The sequence below is a fragment of the Saccopteryx leptura genome, chromosome 3 (genome assembly GCF_036850995.1).
Source record: "Saccopteryx leptura isolate mSacLep1 chromosome 3, mSacLep1_pri_phased_curated, whole genome shotgun sequence".
In the NCBI taxonomy this organism is placed as follows: Eukaryota; Metazoa; Chordata; class Mammalia; order Chiroptera; family Emballonuridae; genus Saccopteryx; species Saccopteryx leptura.
In genome coordinates, this window is record NC_089505.1 from 120,630,958 (window position 1) to 120,644,472 (window position 13,515).

Consider the following 13,515-nt stretch of genomic DNA (forward strand, 5'->3'; position numbering starts at 1 on the left):
CAGCTGGAATGCAATGGGGCAGAGATGGTCAGATGTATGCTGTGGAACAGGAGTCGTATCAGGTCAGACTGGGAGGGGAAGGGCTAGGAGGACAGGGGTTGTTGGTGTTCTATGGAGCCTGCAAGTGGAGGCTGGGGGGTAAGAGCTGGGGGCTGGGAGACTGGAGAGCTATAGTTGGGGGCTGAAAATCTAGAGAGTGGAGATTGGGAAGCTGAGGGCTTGGGAGTCTGGGAGTTGAAACCAAGGGTGAGAAATTAGGAGACAGAAAATTGGGAACTAAAATTTTTGGTTCTGGGATACTGAGGATGGGGATATAGGGGGACTGAGCATTTGAGATATTGGGGGATTTAGGGCCTGCAGGTTAAGGACCAAGGTGTTGGGGACGAGATTATCAGGGCTAAAAAGTTTGGGGCTAAGGAAGTAGGCTGCCAGCAGAGCAGCAGCGAACAGGAGAGAAGGGAAGTAATGAAACACATGCTCATGGACGGGGAGCGGTGTCCCTGGGTGGCCGAGAGGAAGTGCTGAAGGTCCCAGGCCAGGCCTCCTTCAGCCCTTATGGGTGAACTGGGGCCACTGGGCAGGCAGGGAGCCTCTGCTTTTCGGGCTGTCAGAGTGGGTTAGGCTTGAGGAATTGGTTCTCTGGATCATCTCCCGGGAGCCAGCCCCTCCTGGCAGCTTTGTTTGGCGAGAGAGCGCAGGGATTAGCGGGGCTGCCCCACACCACCTCCCTGCCGCCAGCTCCTGGCGCTTTCATCCCTGAAGGTCGCTAAAGCCTCAGTGCTTTGAGATTAGGCCCCACAAAGGGGCCCCTTGTGCTCCAGCCAAGCCTTGGGGGCAGGGCAGGAAGGGGGATCCCAAGAACTCAGAGTAGGCAAATCCTTCCCTCCCTCCTTAATGCATCATGAAGGTCCCCCTGGTCAAAGACCAAAGACCCCTCCCATCTCCCTACCCCCAGCTCAGATTGTGTCTCTAATGGAGCCTGATGAGGAGGTCTTTCGGGCCAATTACAGGTGACTCTCAGGCTTAGCCTACTATCCCCCCCCCCCCCCCCCCCGCCCCCAGCATATCAACATCTACCTGAGGTCGTCTCAGGGTGGGGATGGACAGGGGAGCAAGGCAGCAAGGGCTGGGAAGGGATGGTTCCAGCGGAGAGGCCAAAGCAGGTTTAGATCATAGACTGAAAAAGAACATCTGTCCAACCTGCTCACCGAGCAGATGGGGAGACCAACCAGGGCTGTGAAGAAGAAAGGGCTTTTCCTGGAGCTCACCAAGTTGTTAGCAGAGCTGGGACAGGAATTAGGTGAGCTCCTCTTTTCATCCTGTGTCTGACCCAGGCCAGAGGTCTCTAGGTGTTATTGATGAGGAAGGGATAGTTTTATATTTCCCACACAAAAGAGAGATTTTAAAATCGTGGGTTCAAGCATAAAGTTGCCAGCTACTAATTGTGCCATATAAAGACACTAATGGGAAACTACCAACTGCTGTCAATATCATTTCATAAAAGCAAGGATGTGTTAGCGTCAAAAAGGTTAAAAGATATAATCCCAGAATAGAGAGGCTAGAGCTTCAAATTTAATAGATGTAGCTTTATGAACAACATTCTATAAAAACCTTCTTTTTCTCTTTACTCAGTGTTTGGGTGAAATGTCTTAGGACTCCTAGACCAGGTAGCTTTGGAGGGGATGCCTGCCCCAAGGGGCTGAGGGTCTTAGGTCCTAAGCACCCAAGTCTCCTAGATCTAGTTCTGCTACCCTTCTGCCAGAAGTAGTTGTTTCTAGTCTGGCACTAGAGAGAGTGAGGGAATTGGCCTTGAGACTGGGCTGCTCCTCAGGGGCTCTGCTAAGAGGGCAGGCCTCACCCTGTCCCTCACCTTGTCCCTCTCATCACCAAAGAGACTTATGAAGAGGAGGGAGAGGGAGCAGGCCTGACTGCTGGTCGATAGAGAAAAATTTCTTTCTGTCCTCTTGCTCATAAAATGTTTGTGGCCAACATATTGCACAACATTCCCAGAGAGGCCACAAAAGGCAGTGCTGGGCTGGCAGGGTCAAATGAATCTCATGGAGCCCAGCCTGTGGGGCTGGGGTAGGGCAGGGCCCAGGGTAACTGGGGTGGTGGTATATGGGGTTAGCTTGAGGAACACCGAAGTGCTCAATAAATCTCTCGTGAGAAAGTGCCCATAGGAGAGGGCTGCCAATGAGAGGCAGGAACTGATAGTATTTATTAGCTGATACTTATGTGGCATTTACCACATACCAGGCACTATACTAAATGTCAACTCATTTAATTCTTATAGGAATCCTAGGGGGTTTGTACTGTTATTTCCTTTTTTTTTAAATTTTATTTATTCATTTTTTAGAAAGGAGAGAGAGAGGGAGAGAAAGAGACAGGGGGGAGGAGCTGGAAGCATCAACTCCCATATGTGCCTTGACCAGGCAAGCCCAGGGTTTCGAACCGGGGACCTCAGCATTTCCAGGTCGACGCTTTATCCATTGCGCCACCACAGGTCAGACTCCTTTTTTTTTTTTTTTTTAACAAATAAAAAAACAGGCAAAGAGGTTAAGTGACTTACCCAAGGTCATACAGCAAGTCAGTGGCAGAGTATGGATTTAAATGCAGGCTGTCTGGCTCCAGGGCCCATATATTCAATCTCTGTGCATGTTGTACTGCTCTACTGTGGTCCTGAGTAAGGGTTGCCTCTGAGTCTCTGGCATCACCTGGCCATCCCCTCCCTGCTTCCAGATGCTCCATGGTTTTCTTGGGGTTTGGAATCATTAAGAAGTACTTGTCATTTTGCAGACCCTGGGTAGAATGAAAGTGTCCCCTTGCCTAGTTGTGGTAGTTTTAAAATATGTCCACAAATTCTTTGACACTTCTTTTGAGTGGTGGAGCTTAATTCTCCTCTCCTTAAGTGTGAGTTGGATTAGTGACTTGACTTGATTATAATAACAAGAACATAGCAGAGGTTAGGTTATAAAAAACTATAACTTCTATTTTGATCTCTCTCTCTTTCTTTCTCTTGCTCTCTCTCTCAGTTTCTTTTCTCTCTTGGATCCCGGCCACTCTATGAAGAAGTCCAGGCTATCCTGCTGAAGAGGCCAAATGGAGAAGAGCTGAGGCACCCCACATGACAGCCAGCACCAAGTGCTAGCCATGTGAATAAGCCTTCTTGGTAGAGAACTCTTCAGACCCAATTATAGATAATGTAACCAATATAACTGCAACCCATGACAGAGCCCAAGCCAGAACCACTTAGTTAAGTTGAACCTGGATTCCTCACCTTCAGAAACTGTGGTGTAGTAAATGTTTGGTTTAAGCTACTTAAGTTTAGGGGTAATTTGTTATGCAGCAATTGATAACTGATCCATTTGGCTAGTCTCATTGTCTGGAGTCTCACCATTAGAGCTTCACCTATTGGGGGATAAAGTCAGTTTCCTCTATGTCTCTCCCCAACCTTGAGATAAATAACATCTGGCTAATGCTGGTTTTCTGCATTAGACAATGGCTGGGGGACTCCTCCAAAATACTTAGGTAATACCATTCTAGGACTGATGTGTGGCCACTTAATCATTCTGAACTCACCCAGGCCAGGGTGGTCACCAAAAAGCAGTCTTGACAGAGTTATATGACATCACAGCTTTCTTACATGGTGTCTTGGCTTCCAGAAAGAAAAAGAACCCTGCTTTAGTTGGTAGAAAAGGGACAAGGCTGTCATGGGGATAAGGGCTTGAGGAGAGCTGGGCACTGCTGAGAGTCAGAATTTAGCACAATATTATTATGCACATCTCAGTGTCAAGGTGTATCTGTGTGAGTGTGTGAGGACATGAGGTGGAAGATACTTGGGTGTAAAAGTGTGTGCTGGTGGTTTTCATGTAGCTTGCTTGCACTTGTGCCCATGTGCAATTTTTTTTTTTTTTTTTTTTTGCATTTTTCCGAAGCTAGAAACGGGGAGGCAGTCAGACAGACTCCCACATGCACCCGACCGGGATCCACCCGGCATGCCCACCAGGGGGCGATGCTCTGCCTCTCTGGGGCGTTGCTCTGTTGCATCCAGAGCCATTCTAGCGCCTGAGGCAGAGGCCACAGAGCCATCCTCAGCATCCGGGCAAACTTTGCTCCAATGGAGCCTCTGCTGTGGGAGGGGAAGAGAGAGACAGAGAGGAAGGAGAGGGGGAGGGGTGGAGAAGCAGATGGGCGCCTCTCCTGTGTGCCCTGGCCAGGAATCAAACCCGGGACTCCTGCACGCCAGGCCGACGCTCTACCACTGAGCCAACCGGCCAGGGCTCCCATGTGCATTTGATTTGTGGATTTCTGGGTGGGAAGGAGTGTCTATACCACTATATGTCTATGTGTACCTGGGACACTGTATGTATATGTGTATGAAAATCTGTGTACCTGCATTATGCTTTATCAGAGTGGGGCCCTGCACACTTTGGTCAATGTGTCTGTGTTTGCTGCAATTGGAATATGTGCCTGTGTGGCTGGCTTTTCACAGGCAGATACCCGTGCTGGGAGGGCCTGGGCTGTGGTACATAAAGGGTTAAGGGAAACAGGCGCCACCATAACTCTTAATCATAGCTTTGCAAGCTTAGCCAGTGCCCCTGTTGAAAAATGTTTCAAAAAGCAAAATAAATGATCTTTTAGTTACAGAAGTATTGATTTTGCCCACATCTAGTAATAAAGAGCAAGTCACCTGTAGCTAAAACTCTTGTAAAATATATTTTATACTCTAATAGTCTGCAGATAGAGTCACCCGCTGAGCACAGATGACAAATCTCCCCAGCGAGGCCTGCGCCCCCCATATTTCACGTCAGGGACGCAGTGGTGGCGCAGGCAGCGACAGAGCTAGGCCTCCCTGCGGCTGAAGACACAGCCTGGTTGGCCAGAGGAAAAGGAAAAAGCCAGGTTCCTGGCATATGGTCCATTCCCCCGCCCCCCACCTGGGCTCTTATCATCAACCTGGGTTCTGGTGGAGGTTTAAGACCTACCCCCCTGCAGAAGAATGCCCTCCCCTATATCTAGGTCCCTCAGAAGGTGCTCCCTCAGGCTCTCAGAGCAGGGCTATATCTCTCCCCACCACCTAGCTTTGGAGGCTGACAGTTTGGGAATGTTCTGGCTGGATCTAAGAGAAGAGTAAACAAGGGGGTGAGGGCTCCTTCCTGTTTTGAAGCCCAGTTACCCTAGGTGTGAAGAGACACATTAACACATGTACCAGACACTTGCCTCTCCCAGGCCTCCAATACACACAAAGGGACACAATTAGCCCCCAAAGCACACATACTTGGAGCAACCTCCAAGTATATTCAGAGAGACACACTTGACGTGCCTTACCTGTGCAGATGCACCCATGTGCAACCCTTGGCTTTACGCATGCACCCAGACACATGCTCAGGAGCTCACCTAGTGCACAGCCAGACCCTTCACATACACCTGCCACGTATCTAAAGAACCAGACCATATCCACTCTACCCAGAGAATTCTCTCAAAAAGACTTCTGTCTGAAACGACCAAATGGGAATCTGAATGTGTAACATGCTCTTCTCCCTCATTACATATCGGGGAGTGGGGAATCTGGTCAAACACACAACCACTTGCACATGCAGCTCTCCCCACCCATCTCTGTTTGGAGGAGTGCGAAGCAGCCAGAGACAAGCCCAGGCCTGGGAATTCACACCTGGTTCCAGTCCCTCCTCTGCCCTGACCCTGCTGTGTGGCCCCAACAAGTCCCTGTATTTCTCTGAGCCTCCCTTTGAATGGGGCCCTACCTTTCCCTCTGGCATTCATAGCCTCCCCTCAGATTAGGTCCACCTGATTCACTATGTCACTTCATCCTTAGAGAAGCTAGAGAGTGTCCTCCCACCTCCATAACCGCCTAGATGAACTTGAGCCACCCTCCCTTCTACAGTGAAGGTTACCTAGAGACCAAAGTGGTCAGAGGAAACTCGATCTGTTCAAAGGCACAGTGGGAGAAACCCCTTCCCCAAAACTGGAAATAAATAAGGTTTTCCAGCCCCTGACGGCAAGGGGAGGTGAGGGTGGAGAGTAGAAGTTGGCGGCGGCGGGGTGGGGTGGGGGTAGTGGGGGTGGTGTTGCGCGCTGGGAGTAAGAAGTTAAGGGGATAAGTCAGGTAGTACTGGGAGAAAGGCTGAGAGAGGATGGGAGGGGGCCAGGAGCACGAGGGGATTTAGGGAGTGGTGAGCACGGGAGCCCATCGGAGGGAGGGGACAGAGCAGGTAGCTGCCTGGCGCTGGGGTTGGGGCGGGGGTTGGGGGAGGGCTTTTTAAGCAGCGGCCGCGCTAATAACCTGTCCAGGAGATGGCTCGTGGCAAATTGCTTTGTTAGTCTTGTCAGCGCGGCCGGGGCCGCCGTCAGCGCGCGCCATGGATCAAGATGATGAATCGCCACGGACCGCGCAGATGCGGGCGGCCCGCGGCCCTGCCCGGGGGTGGGGGTGGGAGTGGGGGTGGGGTGGAGGGAGCCGCGGGGGGCCGGGCCGCCGCTATTAACTCTCGAATTAGCTTTAAGCCTCCCACCACCTAGCCAGTGCCTCCCGAAACGCCAGCCGCGAGGGCAGGAGCGGGCCCGGACTGAAGAGTTAGACCGGCGCCCACCACCCCGAACCAGGACTCAGAGGAGAGTGGGCCTCGGGGAATGAGCGTGGAGCGGCACTATTCATGTCTCCTAGCAATCCTCTACGTTTGCCGCCGGCCGTCCTTGCAGTTCAAGGGTATTTCCTGCCCGGCAGGGGGCGTCTAGAGTGGCCCATCGGGGCATCTGCCCCTCCCCGCTAGCGCAGTGAGTGGCCAAAGAGGCTGCGAGTTCTCTTCCAGAGAGTGTGTATGGAGCGAAGGCAGGGGCAGAGAGGGGATGGAAGGGCTAGGTTTGGTATTGCTACTCTAAACCGAGTCCAGAACCCCAGAAAGGCAGGGCTGGGGCCTGCCCTGGGACTTTAGGGGAACCGCGGACCGTCACTTCTCAGGTCCTTCTGCACAGATGGCTGGGACGGGAGGTGTCGGAGTTCCCAGGCCTGCCTGAAGCCTCGTGAGCATCCGGTTTTCCCAAGTACCCAAGTTAACTCATCCCTTGCCTACCCATCACCTCCAATTTTTTTTCCATCACCTCCAATTTTGAAATGTCTTCCCAATGCCTCTTCCCACCCTCAATCCACATAGTCTCGGTCTATGTTCACAAAGAGCATATTTAAACGTGTACACACGTTACACACAAATATAAGAGTATATATACGTAATTACTCATATACAGGTAACTCGGAGGATAATGAATTTGCACAAGCATACAAACACATCCTGAAATGCACCACTGCCTCTGCTCCAGGGCCCAGCAGCCCAGGAAAATCTATTGGGGGCGGGTTTGCAACCAGTCTGGGTATGCCTTGTTTTTAAGCCCTTTGAAGGTGTCAGCTTCAGCCCCGGGGCGACGGGTGGGGAAGCTCTGGGAGCAGGCTGAGAAGGGAGGCCCTGAATCATTTCCACTTCTTAGCATCTGTCTAGATGGCACCATCAGAATCATTTTGTTAAGTCAGTAAAACCCACCCACATTGTGGCATGCCAAACTCCCTAAAGGACACCTCTTTACCCCTCCTACACTGTTATTCTCTCTTTCCATCTCAGCAGGTGCCAGGAATTTTGCATCCCCCTCTAGATTAGTATCCATAATCAACCCGGAGCCCAGCACTGTGTTGCAATATCTGTGGAAGTGCACCGGGGTGGGAATGTGGCTCTCTAGCTATCATAGGGGCTGCTTCAAGTGTCTGGCAATTCTAGTCTGTGGGGGCTCAGTGTGTACCACAGGCTCAGGGCATACTGGTCACCCAGCCATCACCTCCAGATTTCTGAGGCTGGAACAGCTGGCACTGGCAGGAACCTGAGATAGGAAGTAAGCAAGGATTTCTTCAGCTGGCCTCAGAATCTGTGTGGCAGACAAGATCCTTCAAAGAGAAGCTGCCGAGTTGGGCCCTCTGCCCCACAGCCTGGAGCCCTCAGTAGCCCTTTAGTTCACTGGCAGAACCTGCGCTATCCTCAACAGTCCTGCCCCCACCTCCAAGTCAGGCCCAGGCTGGGTTGGGATCGTCACCTCTTCAGTCTGTCCAGTATCCTCCATCCTGGAACTGGCAAGAATTTGGGAGGGATGTGTTGGTGTTGGGCCCCTGGGCAAAGAATGATGAGACTCCCTCCTGCTAGAAAGGGAGCACCAAGGGAAGCTGGATTCCTCTTGGGGGTGGGCATGCCCTTGGCAAACCCTGCCGGCACCACCAAGTAGAGATGGCTAGGGGGCAGGGAGAAGCTCCACATCTGTGTTACCATGGAAGGGACTTCAGTGATTCCTGCTTTGTTTGTGTGTCTCTAAATGTGACCCAACACATGTGCACCTGTATCTTTGTCTGTGTATGTAACTGAATGACTGAGGATGTGTGTGTGTGTGTGTGTGTGTGCATGTGTGTTATGATTTTCTCTGGGATGATCCATGTACATGTTTGTGTATGGAGGGCAGCCAGGTGGGGGTGCAGCGTCCTTGCCACCATTTCTCCAGCATTTTGAGTGCTCTGCTGCTGTCCTGATCCTCTAAGCCAGAGACAGCTTTTACTGTCCTTTCCCTTCCCTTCCTTTTCTTTCCCTTCCCTTTCCTTCTTTTTCCCTTCCCCATTCCCTTCCCTTTTTTTTCTCTTCCCCTTCCCTTCCCTTCCTTTTCCCTTACGTTCCTCCCCCCCCTTCCCTTCCCTCCTCTCTGCTCCCCTTCCTCACAGGGCTGGATTTCTGTAAGGGAAATTAAAAGGTTCTTTAAAGCCCCTACCTCCACCTTTCTTGTCCTTTTAAATGGAGCCTAAACGGTTTTGCTTTAGCAGAAAAAAATCTTTTCTGGAGCTTTGGGGTGGGGGTGGGGGATCCTGGTGGGAGAGAGGGTCTAAGCGGCCTAATCCTCTTACTGCCCCCTCCTCTCTCCGCCCTTCTGAGGCCCACCACTCCCCACCCGCCCTGAGGCACTCGGCCCCTAACTCTGCCTGGGGATCGACCCTCAACTCTGTCTTGTCCATGGACCTTTCTGCTCCCCCCAGGCCCAAATTCCTGACCTCCTTGACCCGGGCCAGGACTCTAAAACCTACTGCCAGCATCGTCTAGTCAACATCTCCCACCTCTCCATGCCTTCACCCCTAAGCAAACAACTCAGCTCCCAGGAGCTTCACATACAGACTGGAGGGAATGTCAGAACCCAGGTCCAGCTTGCCCTAACCCAAAGTGTGCTCACCCTGTGTCCATTCTGTACCCAGCTACCTGATTCATAACCACACTTGAACTTACAATTGCACAAGAATTGGTTATACACGCAAAAAGGACTTTCGGTCATATGAGGCTGCACAGATACACATGAACTTGTGGTCACAGGAGCACCAACTCACAAGGACACACTCCACATGTAACTCAGAGTTGATGCCACTGTGGCCAAAGGCAGGCCACACAGAATCACAGCCATACAGGGACACACACCATATGCACCCCACACACTGCAACACAGCTAGCTAAACACCTCTCCAGTCACCACCACACAGCCACACGCACAGCCTCAGTACAGTCACTTGCCACTTTACACTCCACCCCCGCAGTGTGGGCATTAACCTGACCCTCTTGCATACTCTCAAGAGGTGGCATTCATCACCGCATGGCCCCAGAGCCAGCTCTAGAATGTTGTCTTCTCGTGAACCTGTGAACTGGTCCTGCCTGGAGTCAGTGGGCCACTGGTAGGAACTCGAGGGCCACAGGCTGGGATTTTCCCCTTGTGGACCAGGCACCGTGAGTCTGTCCCCTTTGAGACAGGTGTGTGTGTTGCCCGGGAAGCTGAGTGTCACATCTTCAGCCTCTCCTGAGGCCTCCAGCTGTCAGACAGGTAACCGGCTGCCGGGAGCGCCATCCTGTGTATGGGCTAAATGTATGGGCTAAGAGCTCTGATTTTGGTTTGTGGAGTGCTGTGGTGGCGCGAAGGTGGCAGGGCTGTGGCTGGCGTGGGACAGATACGGAGAGGGTGTGTGTGCGCGCGCAGCTCGGGACCAATCTCGGAGGAATGGCGGGGTGGGAGTCATGGAGTTCCACGCTATCGTTATGGACCCCAATGGTAAACCCCAATCCCCCAGCCACGGGTAAGGCCTTGGAAGGGGAAGGTTTCTTAAGTTCCCTCTTAGCCCCAGGGATAAGCCTGCGGCTTCTGCAGACCCGAGACAGGCAGAGATACCGGCCGGGAGAACGTGAGACTGAGATTTTGAGGAAATGACAGACGTTGGAGGGGCCCAAAGACTTACCGACAGTGGCACCCTGGCAGCCTAGGCCGAGAGCAGCTCCGCGGCACCCGCGGGGCGGGCCGGGGGCGGGAGCGGCGCGTGATTGGCAGCCACCAGGGCCAGTAGGGAGCTCGTGGGCCCGCGCCCGGCACCCGGGAAATGCTGTTTAAAACTCCAGTCCTGGGCTCGGCTAGCGTAGATGGCAGCGGCGACGGCGGAGCGAGCCGGGGAGACCAGGTGCGAGCGGGCGGGGTCAGCAGGGCGGAACCGGGAGGGGCGCTGGGCCCGGGAGGCCGCGGGCCGAGCGCTCGGGGGACCGCCTTCCCTCTTGCGGTCTTGCAGTCGGATGCTCGCTAGAAGGGTCGGAAAGTTTGCTTGGGGCCGGGGACTTGGAGACTCACAGGCTGCGCAGAGACAGAGGAGGCGGAGGGGAAGGCCGGAGAGACAAAGTAAGGGGGACGCAGAGCGATGCAAACGGAGAGGTAGCGGGAACAGCACCCAAGGTAGAAAACGGAGTCAGAGAGAGCAAGTGACCCAGAGCCAGAAAGAGCGCAGAATTCGAAATTCCGAGGCAGAAAAGACGGAGAGCCGCGGGCAGAAACGCGGCGAGGCGGGGACGGAAGCCTCGGTCCGCGGAGACACGGGCACCCGCAGAGGACGCCTCGGATCCGCCACGGTTTTGCCTCATTTGGAAGATATTACTTCGCCCCTGAAAAAAAATAAACCCAGAAAAGGTTTGGATATTGAGCGGAGACAAATCCTTTCGGTTTGGAGGGGTGGGTAGGGGGTGGCCGGGGTAACGCTGAACAGATGCGGCCCGGGGCGCAGTGAAGCCCGGGGCCGGGGCTGGGTAGGAGGTGCGGCCCGTCGCCCGGGTCCCCGCCTCGGAGCGCAGGGGCCGCCATGCCTCCCTAGCTCCCGCGTTGACACGGTTCAGAGAACCCCATGATGCCCGGGGCATTGCCCGGGACCGGTCCCGCCCGCGCGGCTCCGTCTCAAACTCAGCCGCCGACGAATGCACCTTTTCTCTCGGTTTGTAATTCTACAAGAATTCTCCGGTTGAGGGTGGTTCAGCTCTCAGCCAGCCTATGTTCTCGTAAACAGGGCCTCGGGCTAGAGTCCCCCAGGTGGGTGTTTGGAGACCAGTGCACCTAGCACCCTGGAATTCGTTTGCGCCCCGCAGCCTCGGCTGGCGTGGGTCAGGGGAGCTCCCGTGGAAATGCTCCGGCTGGGGTCAGTCCTGGAGCCGCTCTCGCGGCGCACGGGGTGGAGCAGTCGACGGACGGGGGGAACTCGGGGTCTCTGCTCTGGACTTCCCACCCCGGGTGGCCGTGACCCGCTCCTGGACGGGGACAATCAGTATCCCAGACACTGCCGGCTGAACTTTCTCTCCCATCAGAAGTTCCCGGACTGAGCGCAGTGCCCGCGCACACCCTGGTGGTGTGCATAGGGGGCCTGCACGAAACTTCTCCAAAATCGTCCTAAATCAGGGGCCTGCGCTTTCTTGGGTTCTGGTTGGGGAGGCGGACTCCTCAGTGTTGTGATTTGGCCGACTTAGGAGTCCGGATTGAGGCCGGGATCCGCGGCCATTTCGACCCTTTTTCCTTGTTTGGAACCCCCCCAAGCAGAGAAACCGCGGGACCTTGAGCGGTGCCTCAGGGCCGGCTCCACGCGGAGCATGGGGCGGCCTTTTTCGTTTTTTGCAGTCTGCAGAGGCCCTGGGCCAGCCGGGAGGGTGCTGGTTTTCTGGGTGGTTCGGGTTTCAGGACGTCGGGGAGAGAGGAGGGCTTGACTGCCTCGACGGGCCTTCGGGGACAGAGGCTGTTTGCATTGCGGAGGTTGTTCCTTTGGCAACCACGGAAACTGCAGGCCCCCAATTCGTCGCGGCGATGGCGGTGGTGGTGTCTCTTCCCTCACCTGAGTTCAGGATGCTGTGCGCTGCAGGCGGGTTGGCCGCGCCGGGGTCTTCTTAGGAAGACCTGTCGCCTAATTAATTTTAGGTGGGGTGAGAGTTGTTTTCAGGTTTTTTTTGTGTGAATTCACATTTAATTTCTCCGTTTTGCAAGCTGTCCCCCAAAGGGGAAGGCATTCTGACCTACAGATTGGTAAATTTAGTTTCTACCTTCCCTCACTGCGAACCATCTGGGCATGTGTGTGTGTGTGTGTGTGTGTGTGTGTGTGTGTGTGTGTGTGTGTGTGTGTGTGTGTGTGTGTGTGTGTAGGCGGTCAGGAAAAAAAAATCGAATTTGCTGCCTAGTGAGAGCAAATTATCCGGATAATTGGCTCAAATTCTTCTCCTCTGTGGCTGGGATAGACACAGTCTTTGTACAAACAGCAGGGAATCGCTACTCAGGAGGAGGTAAACACCTTCCCCCAGCCCCACAGACCTTAGGGGTGAGAACCCCTGCAAGGACTTGGGAACTTGACTGCAGCCACTGAGGCCCTGCCTGGAAATTGGAGCAGAAGGGCGAAGGTGCGGAGGAGTGGAAACCCGCCCCAGGCGAAGGCAGCCAGGGAGGCGAGCACTCTGGCCTCGGGAGGGGCTCTGCCTGATGGCAGGCTTTCGGGGCAGCTTCGAGGGCCATGGGTGAGTGTCTGGGGATGCCTGACCTTGTGTCTCCACTACTGTTACATGTGGGATTCCGTGTGGTGAAAAAATTAAGTCGCTTTTCTGCTCCCATATAAACATAACTTGCACTGGGGACTCCACCCTCGCACTCCCATTCCTACTCACATGCTGCCTAGTGGATCTGGAGCAGAAAACAAAGTTTCTAGGGGATCCTGGACTGACAGTACTCCGGCCAGGTCAGGCCAGGAACCGAGCATCCTTCACAGCCCTCTGCGGGTGGATGGGGTTTAGCAGTTGGAGAACCTGGACCTATCCGTAGGTTTTGGGGGAACTGGGAGAACCTGGAGGGGCACAGCCCCATCTTTGAGCCAACTCTGGACACATAATTTTAGGCCGTCTAGATTGATGAACACACTAGAACACACGGATACACATGCTGACCACCACATATTGTCCAATGGTTTAGTCACTGGACTATGGGTACCTCACTCAGGCACACCCGGCTGAAAAGTAACACTGGTAGAGGCACGTAAAGGCACAAAAGCAAATCTGCTGGATACATACTCGCAAATCCTTCTAATAGACACAAGTTAAATGCACACGGAGACAACCCTCAGGGCAATTCTGGGAGGCTAACAGCCCCGCCTCTCGCACTGGCCCC